Here is a 17,368-nt window from a genome sequence, read left to right as displayed (position 1 = left end):
TCTTTCTCTCTCTCTCAACAATAAATAAACATTTAAAAATTTAAAAAAAGAATGCAGGTTGAACACAACCATTTTCCATCAGTGGAAGTTCAAGAAACTCTTCAAGCAGTGAGAAGAAGCCTTTATTAAGGACTAGAAACCTAGAGAAAAAAATTATTTACTGGCCATGTATACCAGTTTTACAAGTTGATCTGAATTTTGCAGGTGGCTTTCAAGAGTATTATAGAAAAGAAGTATAAGCTTCTCCAATTATCTGGTTTTAAACAGTAAGAAAATTCACCAACATTCAGCAAGCAAATAAAATACAGTTACTGTTTAATAGAGAAAACAAAATCAGTTTTATCAGTTCAGTCCCACTGAGTATTCACTAGGTGTTCCTATATTTTTCCCTTCCAGGAAGAAAATGTCCATAATAATGAAGTAAGTGCTTCCCTACATGACCTCCAGGTAGTTTTAACCTTTCTCGGAACTGAGGTAAATCACTGCAACAGTTCTGATGCCTGAGTCCCTCGGTGCATCTCTCAGATCTGCTGGGGCCCTTGAAGTCACACCCCTGGCAGGTACCTTTGAGAAGGTTGAAAGAAGTTCAGAGGGAATATTGGTCTTGGGTCTCATTCACACCTTGGCAGTTCTAGAAACTATGTTTTATCAACTCTTTCAAACTGATCAGGCTCTCAGAGACTGACCGGTCATGTTGGGGAATCTCAATAAACTACGATTCCCACGCAATCTTTTACAATGCAGCATACACACACCTTCTGTGGCTCCATCATCCCATTGTCCAGTAACCATAGCGGCTGAAAGAGGAAACAGAAGAAAGGGATAACATGTCAACCACAAGAAGTCTGAGGGATCATCCCTGAGCCTCCAAAGAAAATACAGCTCCCTCAAAAGTGCTTAGCATAATGTGGGAATTCCATCGGGGAGGGTTGGTGAACATACCTTGGCTAATCCTAATCTCGGTTTGCTGTGGAAACATGAATTCTTTAGGACCCCTATCCTTTTTTGATTCAAGCCACCTTTGCTCCTTTCAGGATATGTTGGTGCTCCTGATTTGGCCAAACTTACCGGTGCAAACTGACTTTCATGGGACTGTACCACTGTCCCCTGTATTTCAAGGTCCTTTCGTCCTGCTGGGCTACAAGAACAATTCCGATTTCTGCAAGCTTGCTCTCACCCACCATATTTTGATACATGACTGATTTGGTTGTATAGAGATAACTTGGTTTCCAAGACTACATCAGCAGTGCCTTTTCTCTGGACATCAGAAGGGTCTTCTAGGCACTCCTTGAACTGTCCAGTATACGCAGCTGCCTGTCTGTAGCAATGCACTTAGCTTTACTTGTTGAGAAGACCCTTAAGTATTGAGACCAGCCTTTTCTTTGTGGCTTTGACCCTCTTACTGAATCCCTTCCCATAGGTCCTCTCCCACACTGGGCTGCACTTCTCCAGGTTCATGTCTCAGTTCCAAAGCTCTTTCTGCAGACATGGTTTCGCGACCCTCCCCTTATGACCACTTGCCTGTTAACTGCACTCTAATTCCTCACTGTTCCAAAATGTGATACTCAGACTGCAGTATTTGGCACAGATTAGCGTGCCAATAATACTTCTACTGGGGTGTGACATCCTAAGAAAATGGCACTAGGTGTTTTAAAAATATCTACGTCTTACTTTTTTGCTTCTTGTGACCACGTAACCACTGAAACACTTGGTGTTTCAAAAACAAATATCACCAATACCTTCTTGTGTATTCAGCAGCATTTTTCAACTTAATTGTTGGACTTTACATGTATCCCTGTGATATTTCACTTTTCTTATACGGATTCAATAGGTAAGGCACATCTTTAAGTTTTAAAGTAAGCACAGTTCGAAATGTAAGTGCAAGTAGTAAAGTGCTTTCCAAGTGCAAAATGGGTTGGTTTCAACTGCCACAGAATTTAGAAATATATTCATCCACGACCAGAAAACCCTCCCAACAGCTTGGACCGCTCTCCCCCGTCCAGCTCTCACTCTGCTTCAGACACAACACATAAACACATATCCCATTGCTGTTGAACTCCCTTTCTTTTTGTGTGTTCTGTAATAAGGAAATTTATAATTTACATATTTTCCCCCTAATATCAGTTCTTCAGAGTCACATAGTAGATAATAAAAGAATGAGGCTCTGAGAGGTAAGTGATTAATTTGGAACTAAGAAGAGATTTTCAGTCCCTGAACCTCACTGTCTTTTGAGTAGCATATTTGTAGCAGAAGCATCAAGAATTTTCTTTTGAGTTGGAATTCTCATTAGAGCAGAATGACCTTATTAGGGAGATGTTATTCCAGCCTAAAAAAATATCTGCCTGCTCTCTACCTCCATCAATGGCAAGTGTCTGCCCTCCTCTGGCCAAAGGGAGGATGACAGCTACGACTGAGCAAATCCTCAGGACAAAAGTCAGACCTTGGAATCTGGGAAATATGTAACTGCTCCAGGATATTATTGCTTTTTAGTGAATTCTGGTCTTGGCTTGGCCTACAACTTTACTCTGGGATTCCCAGGGCAGCCGAGCACCACCACCCTCTTTGACCTAGGTAATCTCTGAAGTCCTTACCAGCCCTGATTCTAAGAATCATAAAGGAGGCTGTGTGCAATGATGTCCTGTAGTAATATAGGGTGCCTGATCCAAATCCACTGGACATCGCCATGTGGGGGTGCTAATGTAAATAGACCCCAGTTTTTGGCTCTGCAGCCCCATAGACACCTGTCATTGCTCTTCTGAGCTCCCTCAGGTGGCTCCTGTATCCAGCAGCTCTTTCCATTGGGTGAGCCCAGGTGGGGATGGTCTTTACTCCCAGTTAAGCAGAATGTCTCCAGTTCAGGAACTCTTGAGAGACTAAGAACAGACAGAAGTGGCCACCACATGAAATCTTCCCACCTGACGTTTGGCTGCCATTCCTCACATGCTGACCCAATGGAAATGCTTCACTAGCTATGCAAGGTAATAGAGTGGGTTACCCCTGTTTTTTCTAGGTTTAATTTTTTTCTTTTTAGTTTTCTTTCTTCAACTCATCAATTCACGAAGATTCGGTTTTCTGTAGGAGTCTCAATTCAATATTTTCTCCAAATAGGTATCGTGGCATAAGTTTTTTGATAATAATTGGGAAAGGCAGGATCTTAAAATGGGGAGGCCATGGCCGTGGGCCACCGGAGCTGAGACTCTGGAGCTGCCGTGAGGCTGACGCAGGGGAACCATTCCCCTGCCGGCTGTTGCTGGAGGCTGCCAGCGGGGAGTGCATTCTGGCTTCTGCTATCCAAGGGGCTACCCAGAGGCTCCCAAGAAAAGCACCTTTGATTGTGGCGGTATGGGCCCTGTCAGTGCCAAGGAAACGCACCATCTGGGGAAGATCCACTTGCTCTGGGTCACAGAGGAAATGTGGGAGCTGTAGGCAGAGGCTGAGCAAGCTGAGTGGTGAGTAGGCAGTGATGGTCTCCTGCCCACCGTCCCTGGACCTCTGAGTGAGCTGCCCTGGAGAGCAATCTGCTCCTCTGTGCTGTTGTCCAGGGCAACAGCATCTGGGGCCAGAAGCTGACAGCTGCATTGATTAGAACAGTACCCAGGGACTACTTGAGCCTCCTCTGTGGGTAAAAAAAGCCAAGTGGTGACCTGGTGCGGTGGGCAGAACACAAGGCCCTGCCTGGCTAGCCCTCTCACTCTGCGACTAATTGTTGTGCGTCCTCAGCCAAGTTACAGTACCTCTCTGGGTCGAGTTTGATCAAATCGGATGTTCTTTTTTATTATGTCACATTTAGCGTCATTAGTTGGGAAGAATTACTGCATAAGGATATGCACCCTAGATTGCATGGTTTGGAGCACAGGCTGCAATTATACTGATAAAAATTTGGGAGTGTGCACAGTATTCTACTTGATGCGGAGGAGTGTGTGTGTGAGAAACAGATCCTTAGAGGACAACGAAGGGAAAGAAGAGACGGAGGGTGGGGGAGGAAATTGAAAATAAGTTGGGCCTGTGAGAAAAAATTGCACCAAAATTTGTTGTGAGTTGAAATTTCTGCCAATCATTCCAACTGACACAGTGCGAGTTAGAGGGGTAGGGACTATACAGGTCATATAGGTGCAATAATGACCTATTAACCTGCCAGCCAGCTCAGGAAGGACAGTCCCATTAACCTTCAAAGTTGACATTGAAAACCACCCTCTCCCAGAATCAGTGTCAGTCATAGCTATTTGCTGACCTCTGCTGGCCAAAATAAATAATGTCTGCATTACAAAAAACCGATATTTCTGATGGCAATAATAATCATTTACCCAACAAATATTTATGGAGCTCCTATTAAGTACTAGACACCGTTCTAACACAGACCAGGGGACGCCTGGGTGGCTTAGTCGGTTAAGCGTCCTACTGTGGATTTCGGCTCAGGTTGTGAGTTCCAGCCCTGGTTGGGCTCCGTGCTGCTAGTGTGGAGCCTACTTGGGATCCTCTCTCTCTCTCTGACCTTCCCCTGCTCACGTGCACCTACATGTACACTTTCCATTTCTCTCAAAATAAATAAACATTAAAAAAAATAAAACAGACCAGTGGTCAAAATAGACAAAGATTCCTACCTTCACAGTATTTAATTCAGTAACAACAGTTATAACATCTAACGTTTAGAGTCCTGGCCATGTAGGTGCCAGGTATTTTAACTGCTTGGTTTTATCAACTCATTTTAACCCTCAAATCAATCCCATGGGTTAGGTATGACTCTTTCCCATTTGCCAATGAGGAAATTGCTGCAGAGAGAGAGGTTGACTGATTCAGCTGGGGTCGCAGAGCTGGAAGTAATTGAGCCTCATTTAAATCCATCCATCTGGCTCCAGGACCTGTTCTTAACCACTCCATACATCCTCTTTACTGTTATGTCCTAGTAATTAGGCTTTCCTTCCTGCCCCAAATATTGTATAGACAACGGCGTTATTATATGGCAAACACCGGCTCTGCTCATCTGGTTCAGCCAGTCATCAATCTCTGCCACTGTGCAGCCTCAAGCCGGTCCCTTACCCCAGGTAGTTGTGAGAAGATTAACGCATGGCAAGTGCGTGCTCCCAGCAGGGGTCTTTAGGTGTTTTCCCCATTCTCCTCCCTCCCAGAAGCTGGCCCTTGGATGGGAAGGTCAAGGAAGCTACAGGAGGAGCTGAATTTCTGACCAGCTGCTCCTGTCTTGAGGTCTTTGTGATTCTTGCTTCTGCAGTTCAGCGTTAAGAGTAGGAGGCAATTTGGAAGTTACTGATGAAACCAGAAAGTCTTCCCTGCCTGGACTAGATCTCCAGGGCAAAGAGACAGCAAGAGGGTTTCGGGTCTGCTCCGGGGAAAGCTGGCATCTACTGACCTGCCTGCACGTGGGGGGTGGAGACCTGCCAGTCTCCAGAGAGGGCTGCTGTAAACGGTAAACTGCCAGCAGCTGCTGCCAGGAGGGAGCGGGTGGAAAGTGACAGAACACAGGAAGTGTGAAGGGGTCCTAGAATTTTTATCTTTTTTTATTTTTTTAAAGTTTATTTATTTATTTTGAGAGAGAAAGACAGCATGAGCAGAGGAGGGGAAGAGAGAGAGAGAGGGAGAATCCCAAGCAGGCCTCAGGCTGTGAGCTTGAAGCCTGGTGCGGGGCTTGAACTCATGAACAATGAGATCATGACCTGAGCCAAAATCAAGAGCCAGACACTTAACCGACTGAGTCACTGAGGTGCCCCCGGAGTCCTAGAATTTTTAGAAGCCCTTGATTTTTATTTGTTTATTTTTTAAATCTTGTGTGCTCAACCTCATACAAAATATTAATTTTATAGGGAGAGAAGAACATATTTTTTAATTTCATTAAAAATTTTGTTGACTTTTTAAGACAGTTTTTAAAAGTATTCTGTTATGGTATACCCCAGAATCCTCTCTTGTCACCAGTGTCCAAATAACAGCAATAATGATAGCTGCCATTTAAGAAGCACAGATTATGTGCCAGCATCTCACAGCAGCCCCATGAAATAGATACTGTTATTTACAAAACTTAGAGATGAGTACACTGAAATTCAGAGAGGTTATGTCATTTGCCTGGGGTTACACAGCCAACACTCAAAGCTGTGCCTGGATGACCCCATTACCACCACTCTATACTATGTCCCAAAATAAGGGAAGCGATATAAACTGAGTGACCCGCCTCTAGGTCTTAGAGATCTTGAAGAATCATCCCAAGAAGCAGAGAGAATTTATCCCTGGGTTTTGTCTGACCCATTGGTGTGATTTGGAGGCAACAGATCTGTGTGTCCCTGAGAGAGGGGTGGGTAGGTCTGTTCTCACGTGATGCAGATCTGGCAGTGTGGAGCCACCACAAGCCCAAGAGAGCCCCGGAAGGGACCTCTTAGGAAGCAGTGAGTTGAAATATGAAGTGCCAGGACTGTCCCCTACGCTAGTGAGAGGCTCTCGGTAGCCTTATGTGGGGGTGGGGGTGGAGAGTACCATTTATCCAAGCATTAAAGAGAAGGGACTGTGTCCCAGGGGAGGAAGCTTACCAGAGGCCATGTAGCACTGGGGGGCAGAGCTGGGACTACAGCCCAGGCCTTACAAGTGCAAGGTCAATCCTACCTGCAATCCAGCACCCTGTCCTCTTCCAGGATAGCCCAGCGGCATGATAGAAATGCAGAATCTCAAACAAACCTGGCATCTCCTCCCAGCCTTGGGCTCACCACTGAGGCCACTCTAGTCTACACTTGCCCACTGAAATGGCACCCTTAAATTGGAACATGAGAGACTTTTTCTCAAAGGAGATTCAACTTTCTCGGTTTACACTATTCCAGAAGGAATGAGCTCCATAGCATGGTAACTGGCAGTTCGGCTGGGGCACAAATTTGAATCATGTTCACCTTGGGGTGGGTCTCTGGTCAAGGTTCTCAGCTCTTGGGGAGCTGGATGAGGGGGTGGGGGGACGAGGCACCACTTCATCATCTGGCAGGTTTGGTCTCCACCAGTTACTTGGCACTTAGATCTGAGAAGTCACAATTCAGCATAAAAGGAATTAAAGTGAGGAACCAGCCCTGTTGCTCTGTTTCCTCATATGTAAAATGAAAACAGCGCTCCTCTCCTAGGTTGCTATAAGGAAAACATGAGTTAAGACAGTGCTTGGCGTGTAAGGAACTATCAATAAATGTTAGCTATCATCATCATCATCATCACCGTCATTGTCGTCGTCATCATGAATTCTTGACGCCTGTGGGCTACATATGGCTCTGGACCTTCTCAAATTCCCTCAGTGACAAACAAGAAATGCTATATTTGCCCCTGAGTTTCTCCAAATGGCATGTGCCTTCTAGAATGCGGTATTTCCCCTGTATATCCTCACAGTAAGTTAACTAGCAAAATCAGAGTGAAGGCTTATCTCTCATGGGGTGGCCAGTATTCATGGAGATTCTGTGTTGTTATTACCCCATAAGCATTGCCATAGATTCACTCAGTCATGGCAGAGACGAACCCAGCCACATGAAGGAGCGGACTCTGGGTCCCTTCCATCCCCCTAGCCTGCCCCCCAGAACTGAGAACTTTGCCCGGTGGGCATGATTCAAATTTGTGCCTTGGCAAAGCTGCCAGTTATCATGCTATAGACTCATTCCACCTGGTACTGTTTAAACCAAGTAAACTGAATCTATGAATGCCAGGGGGGCAATACAGTTTTTCCCAGGGTGCATTTCACAGGATACTAGTTCCATCAAATGCTTACATTTGTTGAGTCGTTATTGGGCTGTCAATTAGGTTTGAGAAGCATTGGTGTTTTAAGCAAGTTTCTTTTCTGAGGACATCCTCATCCTTCACATGCCGGCTTTCTGAGTCTGCAAGGGAGGGCCAGGGTATGCTCCTTCTCAAACTTCTTTGGCCATCCGGCTCTCTTTTGTTTGTGGGACAGCTTAGGGGACTTGGCGCTCTATGGCAATATTTCCAAACCTTCACCTGCACATGGTTCACCTGGGAAGCTTACTGAAGTACAGTTTCCGAAAGGCAGTTTCTGCTTTAGAAGGTCTGGGAGGAGCCTGGGATTCTGCATGTCTATCACGCTCCCAGGTGGTGCTGATGCTGCCGGTCCACAGACCACAGCTTTGAACAGTGGCGTTTGAGAAAAATTTCTGAAAGTTCTGTCTGCTTGATTCCCTTCCCCAGGACTCCTGTGACATCCCTGTCACAGTCCAAATGTCTGCTGTGCTTGGATCATGTGAAAAGTGAACTGGATACTGAGCTGGAGTGGATGCTTGGGAGGACAGGGAGTTCTGTCCCTTTTGTTCCCAGCGGCGTGTCCAGAGGCTAGAACTGTGCCTGCATCACAGAGATGGTCAGGAAACACCAGCGCAATGATTGCATCGCAAGGGAAATTAGCAAAGTTGCCCTTTTCCTAGCATTTTCTGAAACATTTGCTCTGCTGAGCTGTGGTGGATCTGAGTCCTTAAGGTCCAAGACTGCTGCAAACTCACCAAAGATTATGAAAACCACCCAAAGCAAGTCTTTCTTAAACTTGCAAATCTGACTCAGCCAACTTCTATGTGAGGCCTCTGCCTGTGAAGACAGGGCTGCTTTTCTTGTTAGGGGAGCCTCAGACCTTGTGGTCTCCAAGTCTCACGGAGAGGGTGCTTCCTGGGTTGGCATTCAGGGTGTGTCACAGGCTGGCCAGTGGCTCCAGAAAGAAGCACTTTCTTTAAGATGGCACCAAAGCATTCCAAGGCAAGTCCATGGGCAACTTACTAGGTTCTCAGATTTGGCCTTATCCTTGTCCCGATGCCCTCATTGCCAGTCCAGACAGGGAGCCAATTTTCTTGCTCTTCAACAATTTGTCTGTCTGTTTGTTTTGATCAGAGAGAATAGGAAGAGAAGCTCTTTGTTGCCATGGTAACTGCTCATTGAGATTCTCTTTTGTTAATGTTTATTTATGTTTTTTGATGGGGGGAAGAGCAGACAGAGAGGGTGACAGAGGATCTGAAGTGGGCTCTGCACTGACAGCAGAAGGCCTAATGTTGGGGCTCGAACTCACGAGCCACGAGACCATGACCTGAGCCCAAGCTGGATGCTCAACCGACTGGGCCACCAGGTGCCCCTCTCATTGAGATTCTTAAGTAGGTGTGCCTGGAGGCCAAGTCTCCCTCAAATCAGTTCTTTCCTTCCAGGAACTTCTAATCTTCTTGGGGAGCAAGGCTACCAATGCATGAGCTATATAGCCAGTGACCAATGGGAGGTGCAGTGGGTGCTTTTCAGTGACTCCTATGCTGGGGCAATCTCAAAAGGCTTCCCAGAGAAGCAAAAATGAGCCAAGCTTTCAAATAGTTGGATAACAGGGGAACACAAGAATGGGTGTGAGAGACTGTGAAGGTGAAATTTCATAAGCATTATTTGGGAGGCAAGGACTAAATTACCCTGCTTAGAAGAAGGTCAGGGGTGTGCTGGGTAGAAAAGCAAATTGGACCTTGGAATGTCAGGTCATAGGGGCTGGACACCTGGGTCCATCTCTTTAGAACTAGAGTCTGGGAGGTATGTGCTGTTAGGTTCAGGCAGCCACAAGGCAGTCACAGAGAGGCTCCTGAGTGAAGCCAGGGGTGGATCACCAGATTGAGAGGGAATGAGAGGGTCTGGCCACTAAATATAGTTGTATAGCTCATGCACTGCACAAAAGCACCTGGCCAAGGGAGCAAGAGAGCACTGAAATCCAGTTCTCACTCCTCTGTGTTTACTAAGGCACCTGCATCGGCTGGCAGTGGTCTGATGGGCTCTAGTCACAGCCACTTGGTGTTTTCTCAAATAGCCAGTCATATGCATTCCCAGTGTGTCCCAAGGAGGGCGCTGCTCAGCTTCACACAGGTGTTCTGAGAATGCAGTTAGAACTGGAGCAAACCAGTTTTCTTCTGCTGCCGACTGACCCAACAAGCCAGCATGGTCTGTAGTATCTGTACTTGTCCTCTTCGACTGAATTCAACTAAATCTTCTTCAAGAACGATTTAGCTCCTGGGCACCTGCGTGGCTCAGTCTGTTAAGCATCCGACTTCGGTTCAGGTCATGATCTCAGTGTTCATGGGTTCGAGCCCTGCATCGGGCTCTGTGCTAACAGCTCAGAGCCTAGGGCCTGCTTCAGATTCTGTGTCTTCCTCTCTCTTTGCCCTTCTCCCAGTCGTGTTCTGTCTGTCTCTCTCTCAAACATGAAAGAAAGAAAGAAAGAAAGAAAGAAAGAAAGAAAGAAAGAAAGAAAGAAAAGAAAAGAATGATTTAGCTCCCAAGCAGGAAATGAGAACAGAGCATCTGTAGCCCTCAGGGTCGTAAAGGTAGGACCAGCAACTAACTGTCCCAAGGGGTTGGACGGAGATGTACACACTTGAACGTGCCCCACAGTTTCCCTGCTGGCAGCAGGGAATATCACGGATGCAGATGACACAGAGAAATGCGGATGGCTTGAAGGGCTGTAAGAACCAATGCTTCCCATTAAGGGTACTGCTGGCATTTTGGTGACAACCAAAAAAATTCCCCCTCCAGGTTTCAAAGGCCTCTCCCGAGGGTTGAATCACCCCCAAATGAGAACAACTGGTCCCCACTCTTGACAGAAGAGAAAACAGGCGTAGTAAGGTGTCCAGCCTCTCACGGACAAGAAGATGCAAAGCAGGGTTAGCGTGCATGCTGCCTGCTCTGCACCACTTTTCACCAGCTTTCCCCACTCACCACGATTGCCTTTCTTTCCCCCCCAGTCTTATTCATTCTCTATCTAGATCTGTGAATTGAGACCACAGAACATAGTGGAGCCAACTGATCCAAGTTCACCCATGGTCCCCTCAAGCTCCCAACAGCTAAACAGAGAAAAGGTAAAGAGAACAGTTAGGTCCCTGGCTTTGGCCCGTAGCCATCTGTTTTGAGAGGTGGGCGCCCATAAGTACAGATGAGTGGGGCTGCAGGCTGGGCCTGACTTCCAAGGTCATACGTGGTCCTGCTGTGCCCTCTCTTTCCCCTGGGCCGGACCCGCATCTCCCACACAACCTTCTCAGGCTGGGTAGTAATTCACCACTTTGTTCACCCCGCTGATAAGTACTAGGTGAACCTTCCCCTCTCCTTGCCCCGTGGCTGTGCTTACAGTGAGAAGGGGAAATTCATTCTTGCTCGTCAAGGAGGTGAGGCAGAGGGCAGGCAGTGCCAGTGGCCAGCCCGGAGCTTTTGACCACATGCCTCCTCCCCGGGCCTCTACCTGGACCCAGCATGTGACCTGGGGAGGCTACATGGCTCACAACCAGTCATGGGCTTCAAACTTATGCACTGTGAACTCTAGAAACAGAACTCAGAAAAGGCCCTTTGCAGATTCCTGTGCTCCTCGCATTAATAACTGTAATAAATTATAGCCAAAAAATGTTATTATTAGAACTTTAAATATTCCTCCTTAACATTTTTTAGTATGTAATACTTAATAATAAAAAATGCGTATGTAATGTTTATATAAGCAATTAAATGAAATAAAAGCCCACCAACAATTTAAGAGTTAGACTATTACCGGGGAGCCTGGATGGCTCTGTGGTTGAGCATCTGACTTCGGCTCAGGTCATGTTCTCACGGTTAGAGAGTTCGAGCCTCCTGTCGAGATTTGTGCAGACAGTTCAAGAGCCTGGAGCCTGTTTTGGATTCTGTGTCTCCCTCTCTCTGTCCCTCCCCCATTTGCACTCTGTCTCTGTGTCAAAAATAAATAAACATAAAAAAAAAAAGAAAAAATTAATTAAAACAACAAAAAAGAATTAGAGTATTACCAGTGGTTTTTGTATCTGTCTAGGTACTGGTGCCCTACCCCACACTTTCTTGGCCCATTCCAGGTCGTCACTTTCTGAATTTGGTTGTTTACTGTTCTTCTGTTTTATTTTTATATTTTATCACATACTTATGAATGTTTCATCTTGCTTGTTTTAAACATTAGAGAAAGATAATATGCTATATGAGGTACTTTTTTCTAGAATTCAAAACCATGTGAGATGCGTTTGACTTGGTCACATGGCTGCACTCTATGCGTTTCACACTCTTGGACGTGTCTCCAGGCACACATATGCAAGAGTGCCTCTAGGTACACATTTAGGAATGGAGTTATGGCTCATAGAAAAGGCAGGTTTTCAACTTTACGATATGGTATCACTTTACAAAGTGATTGTACGAATTTCATTGCTACTAGCTGTGTATAAACGTTCCCATTAGCCAACATCCTCATAAACACTTGCTATTGTATTAGTTTTTCCCAATAGTGTGTAATCTGGTGTGTAAAATAGCATCCCAGTGGTCATAGTTTTCATTTTCCCAATTACTGAAGTTAAGCATGTTTTTATATGTGTATTTGCTATTTGTATTGTTTCTTCTGTAAAATGCCTATTTGTATTGTTTCCATATTTTACTGAGCTGTCCTAACTGATTGGTAGAATTTTAAGAAATACAATCTGGATGTTAAATCCTTGGCAGTTATATCTGTTATATCTGTTACAAATATCTTCCACCAAGATGTTTGATATTTTTCACTTTCTTTATGGCATCTTTTGGTGGTGTCAATGCAGTCAATTTATCAGTTTTGGGAGGGGTACTTCATGTGTCTTTTGATAAACCCCAAGGTTTATTATAAAGATATTCAAATTTTCTTCTCAAAGTTTTAAGCTTCACTTTTCATATTTAAGATTTTAGTCTATCAGAAGTTAATTTTTGGATATCTGAATAAGGATTGACTTTTATTAATTTCCCTATTGGATGGCCAGTGACCTTAGCACCATTTATTGAATGGTCCACCCATGATCTACACCATCACTTTCTTCATCTAGCAACTTATCATATATATGTAGTTCTGTTCTATAGTCTGTTTCTTAGACCAATTTGACTGTCCTGGCTATCCCGCTTTAATTACTTTAACTGTTGAGGAAGTCATGCAGTCTGGAAAGTGATGCACGTTCCTTCATCCTGTTTGTCTTCAACATAACTTGGCTCTTTTTGGACATTAGCGTTTCCATTTAATGATATAATCATATGCCCATAAAACCATCTGAACCTTCTCTTTGCGGAAAGATTTTGGGCTACTGCTTCAATTTATTTCACAATAATAAGGCTATTTATATTTTCTATTTCTTCCTTAGTTACTTTTATAAGCAATATTTTTCCAAGAATTTGTTTTTATTTCTTTGAAAGTATGGGTATAAATACTTCAGAAGATTTTATTACCACCTTTTTAAAACCTTTGTTTATCTGTGGACATGCCCTTTGTTCATATGTATTAATACCTTGTCTCTTCTCAATCTTACCAGAGATTAATTCATTTTTATAGTCTTCTAAAAGACTTTGGTAGTTTTTCTGTATTGTTTTGGTAGTTTTTCTGTATTGTGTTTTTGTCTCTTATTATACTAATTTCTCTATTATATCCTTGCTTCTACCTTCCTTTTGTTTGTTTTACCAGAAAATCAGGTTGATCCTGTACTTTCCTCACCACCAATTTAGGATTTGGCTTTCTTCGTTCTAATAAGTTTACTGTCCCTTGTTCATCTGCCTTCCATTTTCCAAAAGTTTGTTGCTATTATCTTTTCTCATGTTCTGCTCATCTTTGTGGGTTTATATCATTTTGAAAAATCATTTTGCTATAGTTTTAATGGGTTTAGGGAAAGGAATAAAATTAGATGTATGTGTTCAATCTGCTGTCTTTATCTAGAACCTATGATCATTGCTTATTAATCTATCTTATTTATCATCTATTTCTCCCTTGGATGCATCCTGTTTAATTTCTTCAACTTATTTTTCATTTCACTACGTCTTTCTTCTTCTATTTAACCCACCCGCTGGGTTTTATTTGAATAATAATAATTTTCCTTTATAAACTTTAATTATTTTTCAAATCTTCCATTTAATTTTTTATGGCATTGCATGCTTATGTCTAGAACTTCATATTCTATTTCTTTAAGGATTCAATACATAGTTATTTTGCACTTATATATGATTATTCCACTACTTAAAGTCCTTCAAGATCTAACTATGGTGTTCTTTATTTCTTCTTCCTCTTCTCTCTCACAGTGGTTTGGCTACTCATGTGTTTGGTTATATTTTCCTGAAAGCTGATAGTTATATTTTTCATCTTAATCAGTGAAAATCCTAGAGAGTCAAAGAGAGGAAGCTTTCCTCTACCAAGGATTTGCATTTGCTTTTGCTCAGAGCCAGAGGGTGCTACCCACCTATTAAAAACTTCAGCCCCCTGCTAGAATCCCAGGCTTAATCTGTCCACCTTGTTACTTAGCTTTTGACTGTGGTTTGACCATCAGCATTTGCCAGCAGGGCCAACTGCTGTGAGTTGTGGGTGAACTGCTTTCACCTTTACTCATCACTTGCTGCTGTGTCAGGGTGGGAGCAGAAGAGTCCTAGATCTCTTCCTGCAAGCCTGGAAATCAAATTAAAAGTATGTTTTATCAGGTTGTAATGGTCTTATAGTAGCAAGCACTCCATCATACATAGTTTTCCACAGTGCCAGAATGCTTTTTTTTTTTTCCAGAATGCTTTTTAATACTACTGGATTCCGCTAACATGGGGATTTTGGTATAGATGTTCAAGACAGAAATTATCTGATCTTCACAATCATCTCTGCCTCTCAATCAGTGCTTGAATATCTTCAAACATTACCATTTCCTTTCTTTATAATCCTTTGGCTTTTCTCTGAACTCACAGCCTCTGGGGTGTGCTAATTATTCCCATGATACAAAATTCTCCCCTCAATTTTCCAGCCCTTCGGCTTGTTTTACCTTCTCCAGAGGATAAGCCTATAGACCTGAGCTGTTCAATATGGTAGCCACTAATTCCGTGTGGCTATTTAAATTAAAATGAAATAAAATAAAAATTTAGGTATCAGTGAAATAAAAATCTCAAAAAGGGAGATTCTAAGTGACTCAGTTCAGTATATTGATGGACACTTTTGAGTTCAGCTAACTTCTCTTTAACTTAACTGCCCACCTCGGTCCAATCAATCATAGTGGAGAAGGAAGTGGGAGGGGGGAACCTTGTCTAGACTAGAGAACATGTGGGGCTGAGTGGTAGAGGTGGGTGGGTACACTGCCTTAGAGGGAGGAGGGAGGACTGGGCCTATTGGGCCCTCCGTGAGAGCACATGTTATCATGAGCACTGGCTATTGTATGTAAGTGATGAATCACTAAATTCTACTGTTAAAACCAATATTGCACTATATGTTGACTAACTGGAATTTAAATAAAAATTTGAAGCGGAAAAAAAGAAAAATAAAGACCAGCTCCTCGTCCAGGAAGCTGGGAACATGCCCCTTTCAAATGATTTGGGAACCGGCCATCTGGAGTTTTCTCTGTCCAAATATATAGTGTCAGGTTTGAAAAGCCACTCTTGCCCTATAAGATACCTACCTCAGCCACAGCACAGAGCTATCAGTGGGACCGTAGGAGAGGATGTAAAGCAAACAGCTTTAAAGTGTACAGGTGTTGTGTACATATAAGCATTATTATACCTATTTTCAGATTGATAAAAACCCCCTTTGAGCCTAGGCTGTAGGGCTTGTCAGGACCACTTTGGCCTTAGGGTTGTTTCCACCAATGATTTCATTCATCTCCCAGAGAGCTGGGTTCTAGAGCTGACTTTCTGCAAAACTGTGGGATGGACCTTCTTCTGCATTGTGCTCACCTCAGAGCCTGGGCCTCGGGTCAGGCAAACCCAGGTCCGAGTCCCTGTTCTGCCACTCTCAGCATTGTGCCTATGATTAGGTAGATTGTGTACCTGTCCCATTTTACTCCTGTATAAAATGTGGATAATAGAATAGTATCTGCCTTATAGGTTTGCCATGAGCATTAAATGTTCCCTCACCCAAGGTGCATCAGGAAATGAGTGAGGCTTGTTTGCTTTGTGATAATGTGTGTGTATATGTGTGTGTGTGTGCATGTGTGCATATGTTTGCATGGGTATAGAGGCCTCAGGCATTTAGTGCCTGAGGAACACGGAACTTTGTGCCCTGAAATCTGGCATTGTTGAACATCTGGTGATTAGTTCCTAGATTCACCAGGTTTCTGGAATCAAGTTTAGATCTATTTGCCTCGGGGTGAAATCAAGTCACAGCCCAATTTCCCAGCTCCAAGGTGTGAGTCCCAGGCCAGGAGGCCATTGGGCCTGGGGTTTTACTTGCTGCCGAGAGATATCTTTATCCTCCACACTCCCTTTTGGTACAGTCAAGCTGCAGAGGTCACACAGAGACTAGGAATCCCTGAGGACACTATCTTCCAGACATACTTTCAGGGATCCCTTAGGGTTTCCTTGCAGCCAGCCCTGCCCATGCAGACTCAGCATCTTGCTGGAACACTCTCCCCTAACTCCCCTTGGGGCATGTTGCCTCACACTAGCATTTTCTCTTTATGAATAGTTCTAAGTGCCTTTTAATAAACCACTCAAGAATGTATATATTATTGATGTGTCTACATTTCAAATACAGAGCATTGCTATGGGAGTGACCATTAGTTGTTTTTAGCTGGGATTCTTCCCAGGCAAAATCTGCACCAAGGAATTCTAGAATTTCAGAGCCATATACTTGGTTTCCTATAATAAAACTTTGACTGCAGTGACCAATGTTAAGTTTAAGGTTATTATTCCAAAAGAAGAGAGTAGAAAAATGATGGTATTTTACTGTCTTTTCTCTCACCCCTGGTACCTCAACACCAAGCCCATGCCCCTTCTTCTCATTAGGGGCTGAAAGCATTTTTTTCCTTTTTCCCTTTTTTGCACACTCCTCTGGCTTTCAGTGTACAGAACTAATATATTTCCACAGATGCAGCCATATATCCAAATCTATCTTTCCACTCCTATTTCCTTAGGTCAGACATATTCTGACTCCTTACTCTAAGGCTGAGATTACTCACACCTCTACATTCCAAGAAATATGTCTTTTCTGGATTTTTAGTTTTGCATGGCAGCTAGTTTCCTAGTAAATATTGAGCAGAGTTCAGTGAGAAAACTAGGATTCCTTTTCCTCTGGAATTTGGATTTCCTGGAGCTCAGGACCCCTGGACAGTAGCGACTTCTGCCTTCATTTCCTTGTTTGGAATCTGCAACATTGCCGTTTATTTCTTCCTGGGTTCTTGGGGCAAACCTTGGTTATGGCTTTGTGGAATCTAAACTTGACTTTACAGAAGAGTAATTGAACTGAATGAGAATTTAGCAAATGTGTCTATTCTAACAGACCTTGGAATTCTTTGTTAAAACAATTAAGCATAGCAGTCCTAGACAATGTAAGAAGACTATGCAAAACATAGACACTCAGGTGGGAAGTCTTTTTCCCAAATCTTAAACTATTACCTCTCACAAGGACAATATATTATCAGGTAAATTAACTATGATGCTT

The sequence above is a fragment of the Panthera leo genome, chromosome C1, assembly GCF_018350215.1.
Source record: "Panthera leo isolate Ple1 chromosome C1, P.leo_Ple1_pat1.1, whole genome shotgun sequence".
Taxonomy (NCBI): Eukaryota; Metazoa; Chordata; class Mammalia; order Carnivora; family Felidae; genus Panthera; species Panthera leo.
This window is presented reverse-complemented; position numbering follows the sequence as displayed.